Source organism: Accipiter gentilis, chromosome 21, assembly GCF_929443795.1.
Source record: "Accipiter gentilis chromosome 21, bAccGen1.1, whole genome shotgun sequence".
NCBI lineage: Eukaryota > Metazoa > Chordata > Aves > Accipitriformes > Accipitridae > Astur > Astur gentilis.
The window spans coordinates 22,956,603-22,980,005 of NC_064900.1; the positions used below are offsets into that span (position 1 = coordinate 22,956,603).

General features: G+C 40.3%; 1 protein-coding gene across 9 annotated transcripts in view; it reads right to left on the minus strand.

The window, feature by feature from the left end:
- The window catches only part of NRIP1 (nuclear receptor interacting protein 1), an 895,475-nt gene that overhangs the window by 34,495 nt on the left and 837,577 nt on the right, over positions 1-23,403 (minus strand). The window contains exons 1-2 of one of the 9 annotated variants that reach the window (XM_049824884.1): positions 16,478-16,518; positions 16,200-16,369 (exon numbers count right to left, since the gene is read on the minus strand). The exons of 7 other annotated variants lie outside the window; for them this stretch is intronic. The gene's annotated coding sequence lies outside the window, so the exon portion shown is untranslated. Of the gene's footprint in view, positions 1-16,199; positions 16,370-16,477; positions 16,519-23,403 lie in introns of those variants that run through there. One more of the 9 variants, XM_049824878.1, reaches the window with a different exon arrangement.

Sequence of the window (23,403 nt, forward strand, 5' to 3'; positions counted from 1 at the left end):
GATCAGTATTGAGAAGAAAACACTGTACAAACAACTCCCCGAAACAACCCTGAGAATAGTGTTTGGCACTTTACCTAGAATAAATTAGCAAAATATTTTTGAAATATCCATGGCTTCGCAGAGACACCAGGCAAAAGCAGCATTAATCAATACTGATGAGTTTGTCCTTGACATACTGACCATGTCATCAGGCTATTGTCATGTGATATCATGTCATTTCCCCACCTGGCTCATGACCTTGTCCTTTAAATGACCCAAAGCTTCCCTCAAGTAGCAGGAGGCCCCTCCCCGCTGTCTCAGCAAGGTCGAACGGGTCAGCGTGTCCTCATCTATAATCCACCACCATTTGTCAGCAGGGAGGCTGGAGGAGGCAGGCTTGCTACAAGGGGAGAATGCCCAATTAGGCAGCTGTCACACAAAGCATAGGCTGCAAAATTATCCCCTGTCAAAAGAAAGAGCAGCTGCGGGTGCCAATTACAGCAACCTTTCAACCCTTTAGGTACTGGAAACTACACAGAAGTAAATGAAGTACAATTAGTGATAACAAATCGATGAATTAGGACAGTAAATTAGATATTACTAGCAGGTGAGCTTAGGTCTCCCATAATATTAAGGGCACGGCACACCCCAGGCAAGGGCAGGAGTGTACAGATTTCACAGAGCACATTAGTTTTGTCCTATCCATCTTTCTTGTGTGGAGCCTGTTTTCCTCCCTTGTTTTCTTCTTGCAAGCCTTGCCTCAGCCAGATAGCGCAGGGAAAGGAAAAAAAAGCAACCCAAACAGGAAAGAAGTTGTAGCGCCTGATCTTCCCTCTTTATCCTGGCAAATGCAGCTTCCTCCTTTCTCACAAGGAGGTCCTCAGAGCCAGCACAATCTCCCTCTCTCTAGTAAGCGTACTTCATTTCAGCCTGACATTTGACATGTGCTGTGCCTCGTGTTCCAGCGGAACAAGGTTTACCCCAGGAAAAACCAAAACAACAAGCAGCCATAAACTCTCTGTAAATTTTATGTCACTTACACTTCAAACACTTAAATCCGAGTTAAGTGCTAGACTTTCGACTACAGGGGGAAGACTTACTTCTCCACATTTCAGTTCTCTGATGCATCATGCAGTAGCATCTCTGAGCATACATATAGCCCTGAATTTGGCAACAAGGTTTCTATTCAAGGCTTTTTTTGCCTTTCCACCCCCCCCCCCCCCCTTGGTGAACAATTTCCAAATGTTTTTTCGCCCTCACTGTTCTCTTAAGCAGTCAGCCTGGGAAGTTACTGTGTGCTGGTACCAAAAGGCAGGTCCTACAGACCTCAGTAAATCTGGCTCTGGCTTCGTCTCCAGCTCCTCTCCGGTGCGGCAGGTCCAGCAGCTCAGGGGTGAGCACTGCCCACGGGCGCCTCAGCCTGCACACCCCCAAGGCAACCACCACAGAAGGGTGGTCGTCTTACCGGCCCCCATGCATTTACAGAACAAGGAGTCTAGAAAACAGAACAAGGGGGTGGGGGTGGGAGGGTGGGTGGGAAATAAGGAGAGGATAAGATTAAGAGGACGGATAATTAACATACAACCACTCCAAACCACGGTTAAGCAGCTATACCAATGTCTTTATGCTTAGGTGCTTTGAATCAAAGAAACAAAATTCAAATTCCAGTATGTCTCCTATAGTTAGTCTTTCCAGCCAGCTCATGGTAATTTCAAACTAAGCGAAGATGCCATTTACCTTATCAATTTTCTCCTTTCATTCCCTATTCCCTAATCTCAAATCTACCTTCTTTATATCCTTACACCTTGCAACCGTGTTGAGTACTGAGGACAGTAGTCCAGATTTCTCCCAGCAGCAGATATGAAATAATACCTGTATACTTGCGCTGTAATTTATACATGTAATCACACACCCACGTATATTTATGCTAATACATTCACCAAAATACACAATGTGGTAGAAATTAAGTCACTGATCTCCAAGAAGCAATTTCCTATGGCTATCTCTTGATCTCTAGCCAGCGTGGAATATTTCACTCTTAAAAAAAAAATATCTTGCTTTCATAACTCTGATAAGAGAAAGCATAATACAATCCTAACTATAAATAGATGTAAAAATGTTCATTTAACAGCAGTTGCAATAACGCTCATCAAGTTTGACATTTTCTTCTGAGTAGCATATGGAAACCGTAGAGTACTGAAAGAGTTAATGTGTTTAGAATTCAGTTTCCATCATACTTGGGTGACTATCTCTTTAAATAATTTAAATCCTCTCCATCAACTACAAAGCTGTTTTGAAGCCATTTAGCTTTGTTCTTTACATGTGTTCTAATTAAGAAATGACCTTGTCATCACACACACCAGAAATCCTGGATTATTTCCTGCAGCAAAAAAATCTACGAAGCCAAAAAAAAAAAAAAAAAAGACAGAAAGAAAAAAAAAAATACACACTTCTTCCTTTAGTGAGGAACTGAGGAAGTTGTTGGTTGGCTGAATGCTGAAGCAGTTTCACCGCATAATTTTTTGTGTGTGTGTGTGTTGTTGAATGTCACAGGGCGGGTTAGTGTGACCTTGAGCTGCATCAGCAGCACAGCAAGGGTCGAGATGCCTGCAGGCGCCCTTGTACTGGATTTGCAAGACAAAAACCTTCAAACTGGCTGAAGGACATCTTAAATCTCTTCAAAGGTTTTCCGAACTAATCTGGGCTGCTCTTAGCCGGATCTGTGCCAGTGTGAGAGGCAAAATTAAAAACAAGGTCTTTGACAGGATGTTGTCTCCTCTTAACCCTTCTCATGCAGGAGGCAGTGCATCACAGGCGTGCTGAAGGGACACTTTAATACGACACGGAGAGGAGCACGGTTCCACCAGCAGCATTCTTTCATAACGAAATTATGTAAGCAAGCATTTACCAGGAATGGTGCTGCTGTTAAGACCGAACACGCAGCGGCTGGCCCTTCGCACAGCCACCCCCGTCCCTCTCCTCCCCCCAACTCAAACGGTCATTTTTCCAACCGGTGCTGGGGGTTGTGTCAGAGCACTGCAGTGACATACCCCGGCGCTCTGCAGGCTGGCTGCTCAGACCGCAGGCAGGGGAGAGAGAGGGGTGCTCAGCGCCTCACCGTCCCAGCTCCTCCGTAAATATCGTGGGTGAACGTTATTTTTCTGAGTGACAGCGGCAGCACCTACCACGACACGCTGTGTGTTAGGGCAAGGCAGGTAAGAGAAGGAGGAGGGTCAGGAACCTGCAGAAGGTTGCTTTGGCAGGCATCGGACATGTTTTATGAGAAGAAATTTATGAGAAGTGTCCACTCCTCAACCTGTGATTTCCTTCTCGGTCATCCTGAGCCAAGTAGAGGAGAGGGTATTAATATGCAACAGGCCTACCAAGAGCTTGAGAGCATGACTACGCACTAGGGAAACAAAAATAAATAAATTAATTACCAAGCCTGCCTGCCTGCTTTTGACTGCTCATCATCTGACGAGCGACACAGAGGCTTTCTAAAAACTTGAGCACGCACACAGAGATAACCTCTAGGAAAGGCCCTGGGAACACATGGTCACTCTGTGAAACCACAAGTTTACCCAACGGATTTGGCAGCGTTACTCGAATGCAACTATCAGCACATCAAAGGGATGGACGCTTTCTTCAGAAACAGATTGGCACACAGAACCTCCAACTCCAACTTCAGTAAGAGCTTGCCAACTAGGAGTGGCCTTCTGTATGCTTAGTTAGAAAGTAACATGGATTCCCACATCTGAAAGTGGAGAAAAACCATCACCGCCTCCTCCTCACCTATTTTAGTTCTGGTGTTATTGGTCAGATTGAACTATCAAATTTCTACAGAAAAAAAAAAAATACAAACAGGTTAAAATAACCTCATCTTAATTGAGAGGAGCCAGCATTGCACTTCAGAACTGTCTTTTACTATTTCTAGGATACCCGCCAGGCAAGTAAGTCTTTGCAGAGAAGAGGAAAAAGGACCCACTCGTACCAGCAGAGGGTGTTGTGATTCTTCTCTCACTGAGCACCCAGGGCTTCCTTTCGTCTGCGTTTGTACAGTCACTTTTTAAGTACCGTAGTCTATTAGACAGGAACAAAACACATCCAAGTTTACTGAAGAAGGATGCAGCTTTGGCAGTTATGTCACAACTGCTGTAACACCACCTTCCGCCTACCACTACAACAGGTTCACGCCCAACAACCACGGCTCTTCTCACAAAATGCCCTCCTTGTCAGAAGGCTTTGACGATTTTAAGTGTTGGTTTCCAGTAATGTCAGTGACGGTGCCTTCTGTACCAGCAGACGAGGAACTCGCACCATACAAGTGCTTTTTCCACAGACCTACCAAGGTTTCCACGGCGTTTTGTTACACTTGGGCAGAAGGCCAGGACGTTCCCACAGCGCCTGGATGTCAGAACAACCCCCACGACAGCTTGTAGAGGTCTCAAGGCTTGCTCTGCCCTGCCAACCCGGCCCGACTCTGCTCCACGGCCATAGGGCAGCGGGAGGCTAGAGGTGGCTCAAAACCTCACATGCCGCCTCCCCCACCTCGGGGCCTCTAGCAAATGGAGGTTGAGCAGATCCACACGTGTGGGTTCATTGATCTTTCTGCACAAACGTGTCCTTTTTGTGGCCTTTGAATGACAGGGTGCCACATGGACAGCCAACTGTGGATTAAACAAAAGAGTTTGGTCACTTACCATATTACACAATTATTGCAGTGCTGGGTTCTACACTGTTTCCTAGAAAACTTCCCAGTTTACCCCAGTTACCAGGAAAGGGGATTAGGGGAGATCAGTTTAAGTAGTTCACACATTACATGTTAGCCTAGCAGAAAATACCAAAAAGTATTTTCACGGTGCGTGCAGCCGACCTTGCAACATCCGCAGTTTCTTAAGTTTCTCCAACATATAACAAAACAAGAATATATTATGGGTTTTCCAAACATAAAGTGTTGTGAAAACCCCCAAAACAAAAACAAAGAACTCATGTTGCAACATTTGAGCTGAGCGGGATGATTTAAAGATGCAACAAAAGCTTTCAAGCCAGGTAGTCATTGCTGCCATGTATAGGACACATTGTGCGGCCCTGCCAAAAGTAGAAGCCAAACCCCAAAAATACAAATTAGCAGCTTTCTTCCAGGGCCACAACAGCGCAGCAAAAACTTTCCAAAACAGGTTGTCCTAAGAACATCAGACAGAGGCAGCGAGTGCGGTTACTCAGCACCTAGCCAGGACTCAAAAAACTACAGCAGCAACCTGCACACCCATATACCCAAAACACAGCCATTGTGACAACATAGCACCTGTGAAGTCAGACCGTCATTCATTGCTAACCATCTGATAAAAATGGTCTTTGCGGCTACAATTTCTCATGGCCAGCAAGCACAGAGAGGGAGGCTGTTTTCTATCTGCATGGCTCCCTACATAGGCACGCTTGCACAAACGTGTGCAAGCCCTATAATGGACGGGACAAGCATTTTACAACCCATCCACGTACAGGTTGTCTGCGCAACCTTAATTCTGCCATTTTCTAACTGCTGATTCTGACAAGCATGAGGCAGTTATTTTGTATGCAGTGTACCTCTGCACACAAAAAGAAAGGGGACAAAGATGGCAGAATTTAATATAATGTATTCTCTTCCCACCTGGACCCCATTATTAAATGAAACCATTATCTGCCAAAGCAAAGATGCTATTGACAAAAACATTCTCTTGGGAGCAAACGCAGATACTCCCATCGGTACCGGTATTAACAAAGAACAGTTGAAAAATTGTCCTGAGACTATGTCATCCAACGTCACTGACCTAACTTCCCAGCAGCATTGAAAGCAGACCTTGGTCTAGCACCGCACATGAGAATTTTCTGGAGACAAAAGTTGTAAGTTATGATTCTTGTTATTTTATGTTCTGTTACACTGTTTATGAGATAGCTATACTGTAAAGCAATTACAGGGTTTTTTTAAAGTGCAAATTAGTTAAAGGGAGGCTACTTATGCAACTTGACTAAATGGAAAATTTGATAAATTGTTCTTTAGAGTACTAATATCCTAGTAATACTAATATAGTAAAAACAAGTGTGCTTGCATGAAACGTATCACCAGATACAAATTAAGTACTGAAATAACAGATAAAACATTAGCACAGATAAATCTTAGAATGGCTATAAAGAAAAAGAAAAACATAGCTGAAAAATGAAGATGAATACTATTATGAAGTGCTAGGTACATCTACTTACTTGTCTATATGGATTCTACCCATCTTAACTAAAGTCACGGAAATTAGATGTAAAGAAGCAAAAGCAGAGAAGCCTTATTATTAGTGTATCAGTTTCAAGTTTACTTAATATAGCTAGCATTCTCATACTAGTATGCAATACACTAGTTATGCTAGTATGCAACTATTGCTTAAGACTAACACTTAAGGGCAAGAAGTACTGAATAATGTAGACTGAAGTGATCAAATACAGCTATTCTTTCCATATCCACAGGGGGGGAAAAAAGTCTTAATAGATTATTAGTGTTTATATGGTTACAAGGGAAATAACCTTATCCTACTGAGATCTCAATTAATACACCAGCATCTTCTGCATCTTGCTAGTAAAACCAGACATTTAATTTAGCTCTCCCAACAACTCTCAAACATTCACAGCAACAATTTTCTGCAGATGTTTTGCCAAAAGCAGTAACTTCCAAACCTGGGGACACCTATCCTCAAGGCACATCTCAAAAAAACCGAGGCTGACTGCTTGCACAGAAAGCACTACTCAATTTAGGGCGTTGATTTCCTGCTTCAGACATCTCAGATACCCATCTAAGGACATTATCAACACTTCATATTACATACACTCATGAATATGGTTTATTCTACTATTTAACTTCTGTCCCGATCCAGAATTACATGAGCATTCACAGAAGAATAAGGACTGTAACCATGTTTAAGTTTGTGTTTTGCTGAATCAGGGCCCTGAACCTTAATGCAGGTTTTTCTCATTGCTGTGCCAGTTTATTTTATTTAGTACAAAGCCACCAACAACCTTTGAGTTCTTCTGCTCAAGGTCATTTTTAACATTCACAAGCACAGCTTTTTGGCTGTCTGCAGAGCACAGAATTTTTTTTAAGTGCACTTCAGAGCAAGGTGATGTCTGGAAACATCTTTAAATGGTGAAAAGACATCCTTTAAAGTTGCCTTAATCAGTTGTCTGTTAGTAATTCTACTTGGCTACCTTTATTACCATAGACTCTAATTTAGCCTTCAATCTTCGCAGCCACCCATATCTGGGAGGTATAAACATGATGTAAAAATCAGTTTCAACTCCTGCAATCTCCAAGTCTAAGCTACACCTCCCATTCTTAGCCTTTGAAAGCATCCAGTATAGAACCAGGTCCTTTTGCTCCTTCCCCTGCTCTGCCAAACACAAGCTTTTCTACATTTGCACTTAAAAAGGGGGTGGGGAGACACCTACATTAAACAATAATTTGCAATATAAAAGAAAAAAAACCAACAAACAAAAAACACAAAACCCACAAGTTTGTTTTATAAAGTTAAAGAAGATTCCCTGTTCCCCAGTCCTCTTCTTTCATCACCCCAACCAACTTCCTTAGGCTTCTGTATTACTTCTTCCTTCTTATAATTAAGGATGTGGGACTGAGGGGGGAAAGCAAGCACATATTTTACACTTTTGATTTTTCTATATTAACTATTATTAATATTTTGCGAACACCTGATTGCTAAAGAAATATCACAAGCCGGGGGGAGAACCCCAATACATTGTGTTTTGGTTTTTTCAACAAATAGATGGGTCTCTGTATCATCACAGAAACATTGCATTGCCAATATTCACTTTCAAATACTCTTGTTTAAATACTCTTCTCTTGTCTTTGGAAATCTCAGATATCATTACAAAGCAAGAAGCAGCATACCGATCACAGCAAATATAGCTTGTTACAAAAAGTGAAACACTAGAAGTGTCTGGCAGGCAGCCATCTTTCATATACATGCACCTTATTTCCACATGCGTGTCTATGTTAGACATGTATACTTCATCCTGGTACCCCAGGCCATTTTGAGAGGCAAGTAAGAAGCTGACAACCAGATAGGCCCAACAGAAGAATTAATTACACTTGAACAGTTCCAGCAAGGATCACACTGTAATACTGCTGCCATGTGTCCAACAAAATCGCTGAAGCCAACAGTAGTCAGCCAACAGTAGTCAGCAGTGATGCCTGGTTATCAAGTATATTTGGGTACTCCGTTGGCAAGTGCATTTCCTTCTCCCAAACATGGTTCGTTTTATCTTCAACAACACCAATTCCTAGGTCATACAGAGACTCAAACCTCCTCTCCAGCTAGCAAGAGTGTCAGAAATCCCTCTATGACACATATTCTTTTACTGGTTTATTTCACTTTACAACATTCTTTATTTAGGATTGCAGGTGCTTTGCCTTATACTCAAGCCAGGGATTCCCACTTTACTGCGTACATATAAATTTGCAACAAATTAGGCTCCTTTTTTTTTTTCCCCTCAAACCTTAGTAACTCAAGTGTTTATGAATCTCTATTACCTTTCTAAGTTTTAGCCCTCTTGACTACTTCCTACCATATAACTTAGAAGTATTAAATCTTACATTAAAGTAAACAGAAACTTTAGTAGGAGCAGGCGAGATTTATCCTATTCCTAGTCAAAGCCAGTTTAGGTACGGACGAAGTCATCAGAACCAGTAATGTTTTTAACTAGAAAATAATAACAAAAATAATTAAAAAATAATAAAAAGGGAAAGGAAAAAGTTCTTAGGCAATTAACCTGAAGTATTCTCTTCCCTTTCTAAGAAACACTGGATAGACCCTTTTAGAAACAAAGCCTCTCATTTGTCTTGTAGTAAAGAAACCCTCAAACTAAACACGTTGCCTCAATAAAACAGCACAACAGCTCCATGCCTGTAACAATTTTTTAAACTACAGCCGATCTTGCCAAACTACTGGCTTCAGAAAATACAGAGCACACTAAAACTGTTCTGCTTTTTCAGAAGTCACATTAAATTTGTATTTAGCGCACACTACAAAACATAACTCCGGTTTCTCAAAGTGTAAAACAGTCCATTCAAGTTTGTCTAATTCTTAGTATTTTGCCAGCAGTACAACTGTCCCCACCACCACCCTCAGGCTGATTGATTTAAAGAATCAGAAATATGAAGCTTTCACAAATTTTGTAAATGCACTCAAAGATTTCAAAACATTTACAAGACCTTTGTCACTTATCAATTATTTTCATTTTAGGATGACTAACAGTATGTCTGTGCACCAGACATAAAACACATTCTTCAAGGGGCACGATTTGCTAAATTAAAATAATGTGAGAATAATTCTTTTCCTCAAAACCAAAAAGCAACTTAAAAGGAATTTTTTCAGCTTTCCAAACTTTCATTAACATCACAAAAATGGTTTGAGCTACTAGAAATGTACGTAACATCCATAATCATGAAAAACAACATTATTCCATTATGCCATCTTTCCTGCTGTACAAGTAAACTACTATCAAGAAATCACAGATAAGCAGAACACGCAATATTGGGAAAAACCAAACTGAGTCCTAACTTTAAAAGATAAAGGAGGTGAAATATTTTGGTTACTACTCTAAATAAAATTTACATCCTTAATAAAATAGTGGTATGCATAAACATCAGAAGTCATCCTACAGGTTGTTTCAACTTCTGTGGTTGATGGATCAGCCATATTAGGGAGAGAACCAACACAAAACCCTAAACCTTTCCTCCTTGCAATCTTTTGTGTGTTAGCATTAACAAGCATCAAACAAAGCATCACCAATCAACAAAGTATTGACCACTGAAAAAATAAAAGGACCCAATTTATTTGCTCACACCAGCAAAATTAACTTTATAGTACCCCTGCAAAAGCCAGACACAACCAACAAATCTAATAACCGTACACAGAGTGCACCTACACAGATGGCTCTGCATTGTGGGTTCCAACATTAGCCAAAGGATCTCCCATGCTCGTGAAGCAGCCTTCTCTTCTGATCTGTTGCATTCACCATTGGAATATAAAGAACAGATGAGAAAGGGCTGCGGGAAGAACCTCATGGAAAATTTCCTTCCCTTAATTCTCTTCCTATGTATGAGGTTTTCCACAGCAGGAACAATTTGGCTCTGGAATATTCATGCTCGCTACCACCTGACATCAAGGTTCATTTCTCTGTGAAAGAGTCTCCAAAGGATAATAAAGCAAAAGCCTGAATACTTGCAAGAAGCATGTAATAATGCAGAGAAGCAGTAAAGATTACTCCCACCCTAAGCAAAGGGAATAAATAGATAATCATGGAAAAGAAACTACTAAGATCTTCCAAAAGTCTTCTACTTAAGAACAGAAAAGGAACCTGGTCTTTAAACATAACTATCATCAACATCTAATGTACATGTCTTTCAAGGCAAGCTGGGTCAGAAATTTGTATAAAACCTTTTTTTTTTTTTTTTTTTGTAATGCAAACCAAAATGCCCATGCTGCAGCTTGCTGACCAGATCCAATCCACTGTAACAATTTATCTGGCCAGCCGCCCACTCTTTGCTGTCCTCCCCAATGGCAAATTAGATATGGGAAGGAAGCAGCAAGGGCTAGGGGATTTACTCTCACATCTGATTTCCCACCGCTGTGTTTCCTAAGAACCTGCAGCCTCCGCTCTATCAAAAAACTGGGCAGAAATTATCAGACAGTAGTGACGGTGCTCATGTAACTGTTGTAAGCCTGTTAATATATGTGAATTTTGCTCCATGTCTGTCAGCATGACTGTATATTACCCACACATTTCTGTTACAATGCATACATGCTCCATCCTAACGCAGTTATCCACACAGCTACAGACATTGTCATCTGTGGTCCACAGCCTCCACAACAAATGTTGCTCCCTGGAGAGCCTGGGCACTAGTTCTCCAAATCAACAGGTTTCACACCAATCCAGGCAACAAATACCTTAAACTGGGGTGAGTTTCTGCCTTCCAAAACAGGTACAGTTCACCGAGGAAGGCTCACCATGCTCACTGAGTAGCATTTAACTGTAAGTTGAGAGTGACTGCTAGCTGCCACCACAACTCGATCAGGGCATGCATACTAATGCTCTTGGACTGCTGCCATATTATCCATATATGTTTTATTATAGCTCATCTCCTTAATGTGCAAGACATTTATCTTTGATTCTTTCAAAATGAGAAAGAAAAAACCCTGATACTGTAGAACTGGTTTTAGCACTGTTCAGGCTATTTAAACTGGGTCACTGTAAGCTCTTCAAGCAGATGTTTCTTTGTCATCAGATACAAGTAACAGCTCTGAGTTATTTTTTGCCTTATTAACAAACTTTCTGAAAGGTAAGGTCTAGAATTTCTAGTAACAATCAGGTAAGCTTCTATCCACAGTTTATCCGTTTATCAGCAGAAGATTTCAGAATTAAAAATACAGAAAAAGAATTTTGCCTATTGAATCATCCTCCCCATTTTACTGAGCCTTACAACAAGCATATGGATAGGTAAGTACGAAGACAACAGTGACTGAACCTGAGCAGAAGAAATCTAATCACGTGAATCAACCTACTGGCTTCAACACTAGTTAGTCATGGGGCAGGGGGCGGGATAGGGGTAGGGGAGAGGACGGCGATGATGTGAGGAATGGACAGATGGATGATGGGACAAACACAAAACTTGCAAAATTGAGCCCACAAATTCAAGAGCAGATTAATGACCATGACTGATGGGGGGGAGATAAAATAAAAAAAATCTCACAAACACCAATCAATCATCATTAGAAATATGAAGATCTTCCCATTCCTTTGGTAGACAGTGAAATCAAGGAATGCAAATGAGAAAAAGTATTATTTCAAGAACAATGAAGGCTCATTGATACATGCTTTTTAGAACAAAGCTACTGGATTGTATTCTGTTATTTCAAAAAAAAATTAAAACAACCCCTTCCCAATAGGTTTTTTTTGCAGACAAACTGTATCAGATGTCCTGCAAGAACATAATTCATTCTAGAAACCTGAGTATCAGTGGTGTGGAAAAACAAACAAACAAACGGTACACCCAAATTAACTTGACCAATTACTCATAAGAATTTACCAACCCTCATGGAAACAGGATTTACTAGTCTTTCATAATGGTGAAGAACATACAGAAAATTCTTTAATCCACCCATCAAGAAAACAACTTTCCACTTCTCAGTTGTTTGAAACAGGAAAAAAATCTAATAAAGCACTTTAAAATGTAAGCAACTTCTAAAGTTGTACTTTCTCACAACCACTAACACGACATACAAATGTCACACAACGTCATTCACCAAGACAGAAACACTGGTTAGACATTACATGCATCGTATATGCCACAATACCAATGCCCACAAGAAAAATGGCAGGAAAGGGCCAAAACCTCCAATTAATTTTCTTTTGTATTTACACAGTTGAGCTCTTCCATCAGAGTAGTTGGGTTTCAGTTTTTAAGTAGTAGTCTGTATGGGTTCACTAATAGCACAGTACAAACCTGGACATGGATCTGAACTCTGGTTTCTGGGTCTATCTCTACATGGTAGAAGTGAGCGAACTCTTCATCAGCTGCACATGGCATTTACACTCTCCTACCTTCTTCTCTGTCCCTGCTCTCCCCCTCCCAATTTGCTGCCAAAACAAGTACATAGGACACAACATCCTCATGCTCTTTTTACAACAATTTAGAAGTTCTAACAAGTAAGGCTTACAGCCTGCTGAACTTGATAATGTCCCCATAAAAGATTTTTCCCCTTTAGTCAGATGTAACACCGTAACTCTAGTTCTGTGGTTGTAAACAAAAACATTGAATAGGCAGTCTTCTACTGCACACTCTCAAAATACAACTCATTTCAGGAAAAAAAAGTTCTTGGCAGTGCATAGCTTGATGTATAGATGATGGCTTTACATGGAGAAAGATGCAGAAGGTTTTTAGTTATTTCTAATAGGGATACTCTTTGGCCAGAACAGATGTCTGTGACAGAGCCGGGGAGCGTAAGAGGCTGAACGCTGCTGTTCCCCTGAGAAGGGAAGGAGCTGTTTCTGGAGAAGGAAGCCACGTCAGACAACAAAGCTGCTTCCTGCGGAGGCTGGCAGGTAAGCAGTGAGACCTGGGGTCTGCTGGTTCACCCCTCCAGAGCAGCCACCAGCACAGCTGAGCACCTGGGTTACTCTCTTCTCTTCTAACGGCCAAAGAGAAAAGCACAAACCAAAGCGCAGAGTTACAGTTTTCCATCAAGTTCTGTCTCACATAACAAAGTGTTTGCTACAGGTAAACATAGCTGCAAATCCTCCCATGAAACTCAGATTTTGCCATGCCAAACTTGGCTTTTCATCACCAAATTTTTCTTTTTTATAAGTTTCTGGAAAAACTTACCCTGGGAGAAGATAAGAGAGGGAGTATATTTTAAATAATTGGCACTAAAAAAGTCTGAAAGATACAGCTGCTGCAGGCAAACAAGAAAAAACGTTGGTTCTCATTTTTGATGTAAAGAAGAATGCAAATGTCAACAAAAGACAAAAAAAGATGATACGTGACCTTAGACATTTGTAATGAAGATGCTGAAGGATCCAGGTTGATTTGTCATCAGGAAAGAAGATATTCTGAGATGACTTAGACATTTTCAAAGTTACATAAAGCAACTGATTGAAAATACAAGTAAATAGATAGGTCCTGCAGAAGTATTTAATGCTAAGGGTAGTGGAATAAACAACTACAGGTGGTGACTGAACCAGAAAGTTTAAATGAGTCCAAGAAAGACCAAAATTAGTTTCCAAATTAACAAAGGAGCAGCAGCTTCAAAACCAGTCACTTCATGCAAGGCAAGTCTTAATATTACATGCCATCATTTTACTGCACCTTTTAGGTCTTTAATATTGTACACCATTTGTCTTTTTTAACAAAGTACATTGTACATCCATTTTATTAAAACACTACAATGATTAATCTCAAAAAGTAAAAACTGACACCATACCAAACGTGCAACACTTGTGCATGGAGCAGACCAGCCTTCCCCAAAAAAATCACATTTTATATGGACCCAGGCCACCCCAGGCCTCAGATACAACTGAAAGGCATCCTGAAAAAGACGGTCCCTGGCACTACAGCTGCCCCAAGCTGAAACCCGCATACCCAGCCAGGTCTGACATCTTTCCCACCTCGTTTTCTTCCCCTCAGTTACACAAGTGGAATCATTACGCAGTCCAAGGCAGGGAGACTATTTCAGCTTCAATCTGTGCCTGCGAGATGACCTGAATACAGACCTCCGTGGCTATGCTGAGCTTGAGCACTGTCAAAACTTTGTCCCAAGATCTCAAAACATCTGATGTTGCTTCTATTATTTTCAAGACCTAACTCAATAGCAGACCTGTTTGAATATGCCTTGAAAGGAATGCAGAAGACAAAGAAAGTAAACAGTGGTTAGAGGTGCTGTTGGGCCAAGTAGTATAAATGGAGACCATTTATTTAAAAAAAAAAAAAAAAAAAAAAGATTTAAAAGAAAAGGCAAGGATTCAGAAAAAAACAAACAAAACCCATGAAGAAAGCACACCATCCCAAACAAAGAAAATAAGCAATAGCAAAATGAAAAGCAGGGAGATTAAGAACTAAAAAACTAAATCAATTTAATCCAAATACTTTCAGTCAGCCATGTTGCAACACAACTGTTGCATTATTTCCTACGTTTTAATCAGCACAGACACACCAAAATAGCTCTATGTTAATCCACATCAGTTTGGTTGTGCTACTCAGCTCTATAGATTACATCCTCATCTTTCCCAGGAATGAGAGACTTACTAGGGTTTGGTCATATAACGTGGCTCATCACCTTGCGCACTTTTTGGACCAACAGAGCCACTTTCTCTCAGACCTCTCCAACCTTCTCAGCAGCATCTTCTTCAAACTTTTCCAAGTCAGTGCCCAAGTCACTTAGAGCCTCAGTACAAGAGCAATTCCTCAATGGCTGAAGGTCCAAACACATACATGAGGATGGCGAGAAGACATGGCGGGCAGGTGGCAGGAAAGGGTGAAAAAAATAAGGGAAGAATAAGAGGAAAAAAAAAGTGGTGTTTCCAAATAGGGAGTGCCTATTGGAAAAGGAGAACCACTGCTTTAAACTATAAAACTTTAGGCTTTAAAATGCATTAGGTGAAGAATCAGCCTTACTAGTCAATTAGCCAGCTTTACTAGGTATGAGTCTGGCTGCTATTATTACTTGAGCTTTCTCCACCCCTGCCCTCCCCTCTATCACAGTTTCATTGTGAAAGAATTTAATTATTATTTTCATTACCAGATGCACACATTATAAAATGAGCCTGCACAGAGACAATGAGCACTTTAAGAAAATAGGCGTAATAATGAGAATTATCTGTTTATGTTTTTTTGCAATAAAAATGAAGTCACTCTCAAGAAGGCTGCCTTTTAAAATGTACTTTAATAAAATAATTCATACGTCATAAGTCATAACACTAAATTTGACACCCCTCCTTTTCTTAAAAAAGGATTAGTCCAGTGCCTTGAATTTTAATACAACTTCAAATCAAGTTTTTTTATTAGCTTCCCTATCAAAAATTTTCTGAAAAATTTAACTTGAGCACATTTCACAATAACAGAATACTAAAACTGTTCTGTTTTTTAAAAAAAAAAAGATCAGTTCCAGAGACATCCATTATACTGTTTACCCAGAGAAGTAATACTGCAGCCACCATATAACATGCTGGTATTTCAAATAAACCGCGGGAAAAATTGAGAGGAAAAAAATTACATTGAGTTTGCAAGTAAAATAAAGATATATTATTTATTTAGGAGTTCTGCAGCATAAACAAAAGTCTCAAAGCCCTAAAGTAATAAAAGCAGATTTGTACGGATATGATAGAAACAAGCAAGAGAATGGTAACATCTCCATAGTACTTATAGTCAAAAAAAAGGATTAAAATTACTTACTTTTAGTAATAAAAAGAGTTCTTGTGTTTTATGTGGCCCTATTTAACGATACAGCAAAACACTCCAATTTCACCCAGGAACCAGCTAAAATAGATCATTTACTTTTCATGGCCCACCAGATGTGTGTGATTTACGGGTAAGCACCAAGCCTGTCACCAGAGTGTACGCTCTGCTCTCCAGTAACAGCATCCCTGTGGAGCTCACTGTCTGACCACTTGTCACATCAACACATACTCACCTGTAAATCAATCACTGCTAGATGAGGGCAATTCAATGGGCTACTACTTCCAGCTCTTTGAAGGTGCTTCCTGCTCGAGAGCTAGGTGAACCATACACGTGCTCACATCTTGCCAGTGATGCTGCAGGACCCAGCCTCGTAGCTCAATCCACCACTGGTGTCCATGTACACTGACACAAGAGAAGCAATGAGTCACAACCAGTTTGCTTCTGCTGCCCATGAAGAGATGGCACAGGGGTGATGCCCTGCAATGCTTCAGCATGAATCGTTAGCCCTACCTGGGCAGATCTCTGGAGGCCCTGGAATGCCAACTTCCATTTTGAAAAGGTGATGAGTCTTCACTCAACTAGGATGGAGAGCATCTGACACTTAACCACAAGCCATAATAACAGAGCACCCTTGCCTTTCTGTTCTCAGATGTGGACACCAAACCAGAATTCATGTGACCAAATAAAGTTTACAGTATAGGTGTCTGTATCTGAACAGGTCATGTTAGTCTCCCTATACAGCCCATGGGAAGAACTAGGCTCTTCTAACTGAACTCATCCTATAGCACATGTTTAAAGGAGGTCAAATGAATCACACCCTAAAAGTGCCTGTTTTGGTACCCTGCCTGGTAAGAGTTCTACAGGGTTCCTGTATCTCTGTGCTGAGTATACATAGGGTCTTCCCCCCCACCTTCCACTCAAGAGGCAGACATCTATAACACAGGCGAGATAAATCCCACACCATGTCCTAGCACCATCTTAATCCTCTTCATTTAAGAATCAGTAACAGAACACTGATTGTGTAAGTTTTGAGTTTCCCACTCAATACAGTGGATGCCTGCTAGTGGGAAACACCAGTCCTTCATATAACTGCTTTTAGTTACATGACAGGAATTAGCACGTTTATTTCAACATATTTGGCAGCTTGCACCTATTCCTTCAGTACTTTTCCCCTCAGATGTCACAAGAATTGCCTCACTCCAGGTAGTAACTCTTCTCATTAGCATAGAAACTTCCTCTCTTCATTACTAGTCTTTGAAAAAGATCTTTCCCTTTAGGTGTGTATTTTCTTCTAGTTTATTTCCTTGAAGTTGTCCATTTCTTAAGCCTTTTTTTTTTTAAAAAAAAAAGAAGTGTAGAACAAAAGAAGTATTACCCAAAATCCACTGAAACCATTGAATCCTCAGTTGACTTTGAATCAAGCCACTTGATCAGGTTTATCATCTCTGTTACCTCTTATTTTTCCTTACAGAGTCATTTTTTTTATTGCATAGTCAAGAACCAAAATTATGAGTATTCTCAAGTTCTCTAATTCTACTTCTGTTTTATTTCCTAACCTTTTCCAGAAACAGGTAACTTTTTTCCTTATTTCTAATCTCTTTAATTCCTCTCCTTTCTTCTCTTAAACCATGTTCCTGAAGCTCTCTAGAAGCCAGACTGACAGGAAAAGGGTTAAAATGTGTTCAGGAAAGGGAGGTGGCTAGACTTTTTCTATCCTCTCCAAAGCAGACATGCAAACTGAACTCTCTCAGCCTGTAGGACCAGGCAGTCTCTCACCTGAGCAAAAAGAGGCACGATGTAGCTGTACTGTTAGAAACTGGTCCCAGCTCCCTGAACTGAAGTTTAGCGCTTTAGATCAAATTTATCTCCCCACCTCCTCCCTCATACCCTTCTAGAACCATAGTCATCTTGGTTGGCTGTTGGGCATTTGCCAATAAACCTTCAGACATCTCACAGTAGCTGTAAGAGAACAGAGTTTTTCCAGGCCAAAGTTATGACTGTGTTCATATTCCAACAGTTCACTCCAGCTTTAGTGTGCACTTGTCATGCAGCACTCCAGACAAAACCCTTCCTTCTCAAAAACCCTTTTTGCTTCCAAACATTTCTCTTCACTGACCAACCTCATCAGAAATGGCATGGCTAGGAAAAATGCATCAAACACCTTCTCCTGGGGTAAAGCAGGCCCTATTACAGTCTATTCGGCTGTGAGGCTTGGGAATGGTACTTTAAGCTTAAAGAACTTGGTGATGGCTTTTAATGGTTTGACAAATCTCCTTTCCCAGCAGGAAGGAAGCTTTCTGTGCCTGGTAGTGAACTGCAGTCTTCCACAAAGCTGAAAGAAAACAGCACTTACCTAAATTTAACTTACCATACTTTCAAACTGGTCTGTGTGAGGAAACATCTTTTGCTTTCATTTCATGCAAAACGTTCAATTATGTTCTCTCAGGAAAAAAGCCCTTTTATGTACAAAGGCATATATGCTACTTTTTCTGTAAAGTATATTTCACTTGTCTTCTCACATGGCTAAAATGGAAAATCTTAGCGTAGCGATTATAAACCCACATTAACCTGCCTTTCTTCAGGGGCAAAGGAGAACAGGAGAAGCACTGAACAATTGTCATCTCCGTAGGCAAAGAAATAAGATAGGCCTGGTGCTGAGCCCGCTCAGCAAGCTGACTCCACCGGACCAGGTTGGGAGCACATTCCACAGTCAAAAGTCCTTCTCGAAGAACTTCCTGCCAATGGCTACTTGACATTAAAAACTAGGATGATCTAGGTCAAGTATCCCAGTTGACATTAATTGCCATGTTGGATCAAAAAGAGCAGGCAGCCTCTCAGCTGGAGCTCAAGTCACATTATGCTTAAAAGCAATCAAGGCCAAAACCTTGAACTGCACCCAGAAGCCAAACGGAAGCCAACACAGCTGTTGTAGAACTGCCCGAGTGTGTTCTTGCCACTCATGCCCTCTCCGCAGACAGGCAGCTGCCTACTTCTCAGGCTGAAGCTTTGTAGCACTGGTCAAGTGCAGCCTCAAGAACAGGCTAGCCTGTAGCCTCACACGGAGGTCACAGTGACGGAGATTGCCACCATGACATGGACCACCATGACACCCCCGTAAGTACGCTTTTCCATGTCGTGATGCAGAAGGCTGGGAGACTGCTGGCTGCACATACCTCAGAACAGCAGCAAATTACAAAACGCTTATGTAAAAGGGCAGATGAAACACTCTAGTTTCTAGTAAACTGCCTTTAGTGTTTTAACCTCTATTGGCTACTACTTTTATCGCCACATACTCTGAAGGCAAAGCATGTGCAATGTCCAACTGGAAAGATGACCTGGAAAAGCAAGTCATCTTTTTATTGACAAAAGCACCAGACTGGATGACTCTGAATTATCCAGAGAAGTCAACAAATGCTTCAGAACACCATGTGCGAGAGTGTTGGCTGAAAAGAAAAATAAAAAAAAACAAACAAACCCCAAAAACACAACCCCCCCAAAACCACCACTCCCAAAGACAGAAAAGGATTGCCCCTTTTTTTTCTTTTCTGTTTTTTAAACAGAAAATGCAATTCTGTTGGACTAGTATATGAAATAAAAATGACTGCAAGGTGATTTTTTTGAAGGCAAAGTGTATAACAGTGCTGAGGAAGAATCTGGAGAAAGAGAAAGCAGTATCAAAATGGATCAGCACTCCAAGAAGAGTCACAAAGAAACATACATGAGTTTTTGTAAGGGGACAGACAGACACCCCACAGTAACTAAGTAGTCAAAGTTATCACTGTTGATGAGTCAACGGCCAGAATAAAGGATTTAAAAACCCTGAAACATTCATCTGATAAAGATCTCAGATTAATTTTTTTTTTTTTAAGGGAATATGGTTAATTAGGAACAGTAGTAATTTTGAAAATGCACCTTACTAATGCAAAAAAGGAAGAGAGAATTCAAATTCACATTTTCAATCCCAGAGTTATCATCATGGCCAATGCCAAGAAGGTCAGATTCTAGAACCACTGTTCAGGCTGAGGAGTATCTCCTTCCACATATTCTTCCAATTATTTCCAAAACATTACTTAGAGTAGATGAATAACATTTCAAGTTATATAATGAGTTCACGTAAAGAAAAGAGGCAACTCCATGAGCTCTTGCCTTTAATATATTTTCCAAAGCTACAGCTGGAACAGAAAACAGCCAGGGGCTCATCTTACGCACACAGCTTGAACATGGCCTTTTATACAACAGAGGTAAAAGGAACAGATTAATTTTTAAAGAGTAAAAGATCAAAATACATAGTTTTACTCCAGAACTCACAGCAGGTTTCCAAATTGTAATCAATATTTTCCTTTGCATTTAAGCACTGCTGAATCTTAATGCTTTTTAAGTGCCAGAAAAAATAATTTTATTATAGATAACTGTATTAGAGACTAACTGTAGTTTTGAAGTTCCTTGCCAACCCAATATGGCTTAAGTGCCCATTTGTACTGTTATAAAACTTCTTCACATTGCTGTAACACAATAGCTCAAGCAACAGACCCTGAGCTAATACTTAGCGTACAACTGGATAGCTACATGTAGACCCAAACATAGGTGGAAAACCAAAAGCCCACAGCAAGTTCAACCATATTTGTATTATTTTATTCAAAAGATTAAGAATACAGGTGTTGAAATATACTTTTCAAAACAGGAACAACATTTGAAAGAAGTAATGTATCAGTCAAGTCAACTATTTGGCAATTACAGCACGTGCAGCATTATGGACCACTGACAGCTCAGTTAGCCCAATGACAACACAAAAAGACTTCCCTCCCCAGCCCCCGAAGTACAAGCCCTTTAGCTAGTAAAGATACCTAACACTTTGAACAAATTTTCTTAATAACTTACAATTTCACATTTGGTCCAAAATTGTTTGCAACAAGGATAATTTTCTAAAAATCCAGCCAGTGCCATTTAAAAAAAAAAAACACAAAACAAAACCCTACAACACCACCTTAAATTTTTTATTTTTTTTTTCTGTCCTATACAGTGTATACTGTTTCAGACCCAGGTAAGGAATAAGATGTTCAAGTAAGGCAACAATCAAAATTAACCCTAAAAGTACTTGTAATAAGAAGTACAAAACATTTCTCAATGTAAGCCAACAGGAATCGCCACAGTCTGCCCGTATGAAAGGTAAAAAGCCTTGTGAATCCCCCACTGAACACAATTTAGAAACTAGAGCAGATCTTTCCTTTACCCATTTAGGCATTAGGAAAAGGTTCTTCGCTGAGAGGGTGGTTGGTCACTGGAACAAGCTCCCCAGGGAAGTGACCACACCACCAAGCCTGTCAGAGTTCAAGGAGCATCTGGACGATGCTCTTAGTCATACAGTTTAGTGCTAGGTAGTCCTGCGAGGCGCAGTGACTTGGACTTCATGAGCCTTACAGGTCCCTTCCAGCTTGAGATATTCTATGATTCTGTACCCATATTTGCAGTCAACAAAACACTGATAACCTATTAGTACTTTTCAAGGGGCTTTTTTAGTTTGGAAATATCCAATCATGCCTTTTCTGCTCTTTCATTCATACAAGGACATCAATACTTTGTGATAGGTCTCCTCCAGTCTTCAGAGCAAAGCTCTGGAACACTGCATATTGAACAGGTATTATGTACACAAATCCCCAGCGCAGACAACAGCTGCACAGATTAAAGATTGATGACAGGAACCAAGAATACCAACCAGCAAGTCCAACTTCTGTGTTAAAGGAAAAATGCCCCCAGAGCTGCAGATCTCGGCATCCTTTGCGCAGTCCCGTTATGTGTGGCAGCCAGCTACATCCCAGCCATCTATAAAGGGACAGGCCAAGGTTTCACTCTGCTTTTGCACAGCCTGGAGTTGCCTTTCTGCGTCAAGGAGAGAACCCAAACACTAGGACTATCCAGGACCCCTTAAGATGGCTAAAAAGGAGAAAGGTGGAAAGGGCTTCTTCAATTCAGTGCATTCGTGCTGAACCCACAATGCAATACTGAAACCAAAACTCCACATCTCCCTTCATGATACGCCTCTTTGGAAGTGCCCATTTCTGCTCACAGATTTATTAATTTAGTGCAATCTAATCCTAGAGCCCCCTACCCTCAACTCTCTCCTCCTGCTGTAAGTGATGCTTCTACACCATACACACACAAAAAAAACCAGGAGGAGAACACTGAAGGGATATTTATCTCATTTTGATTCAGGAGAAGCGTTACAGTGAGTTGTTAATAATATGTTAGGGAGTTAAAAAACAAAATGCTTGTTTTTTCAGCAGCAGAGAAGCTATAGTCTTTCAAGCCACTTTTCTATGAATGTGCTATCAGCATTTCTACACAAATCTAACAAGTATGGAATTAACTCCTATACGGAACACTTCATTACTTGAAAAACAGACACTGCTTGCTTTTGCCATACCTCCCTAAGAATATATCACTTTAGTTAAACAGTGTATGTTCTTCTAAGCTATTAAATAAATTGATACATTTCAGTATTAGGAAAAAAGTTACTTTTTTTTCTTTAAACACAAAACCTATAAAGTAGTAAACTAAAAAGCGTATTTCCATTCTGTCTACTTACTGTTAATTCAGTTTGGCTATTAGGTAAGAATGTTTTCCTGTTTCTGAGTCAGAAAAGTCTCACAAACCTAAACTTACAAAATTAGATCCCCTTGTGATTGATGCCTTCTTATCCAAGTTATACTAATATTTTCATGTATACTACTATTTCTGCCTACAGCATACTTTTGGATGACAGAATGGCTTGATAGTTGGAATAGGAATTTCATCAGTTTGTTCCACTTTTTTATCCTATAGGCAAACTTGTACATAATTTAAGGCCTATCCTCTTCCATCATCTGTTACTACAAAACTTAAAGGAAATGAGTGGTCTTCATAAATTTACGTTTTCTGTCTGGGTTTTTTGTGTGTTTGGGTTTTTTTATTTAAATTAGATTATCCAATGCACTGAGAAGTTACTGTGGTAATATGTGCCTTTTCTTACAATACTAGGCTAGAATAGTCCCTTATTAGCCATAGTAGAGAGTTGCATTTTATAATGAAAGAATGCAACACATATAAGTCAGACGTCTGATTTAATAAAATTTTCTTTAGCAAAACTAGAGTAGAATATGTCATAAGCCTCACTCAAAAATATCCTCTACTTAAATACTTGATTATGTTTTTTCTTTACTTTGGAAAAGTGCTAAGAATAAAAAAAATTGGAAAAGGAGAAAAAAGAAGTGGAGGAAAAAAACCCAGAAACCTTCCAACACTGATACAGTCTCTTGGAAGGAAATGTTCTTCTTGTTCAGAGAATCACCTCACATACTTAACTTGTGTTTTGTTTATCCATCCCTTGCTCCTGTTCTTGATCATCTAGCCTAGGCTCAGGTGAGCCGGGCGGGTAGGGCGCAGTGATAAAATAAAATAAA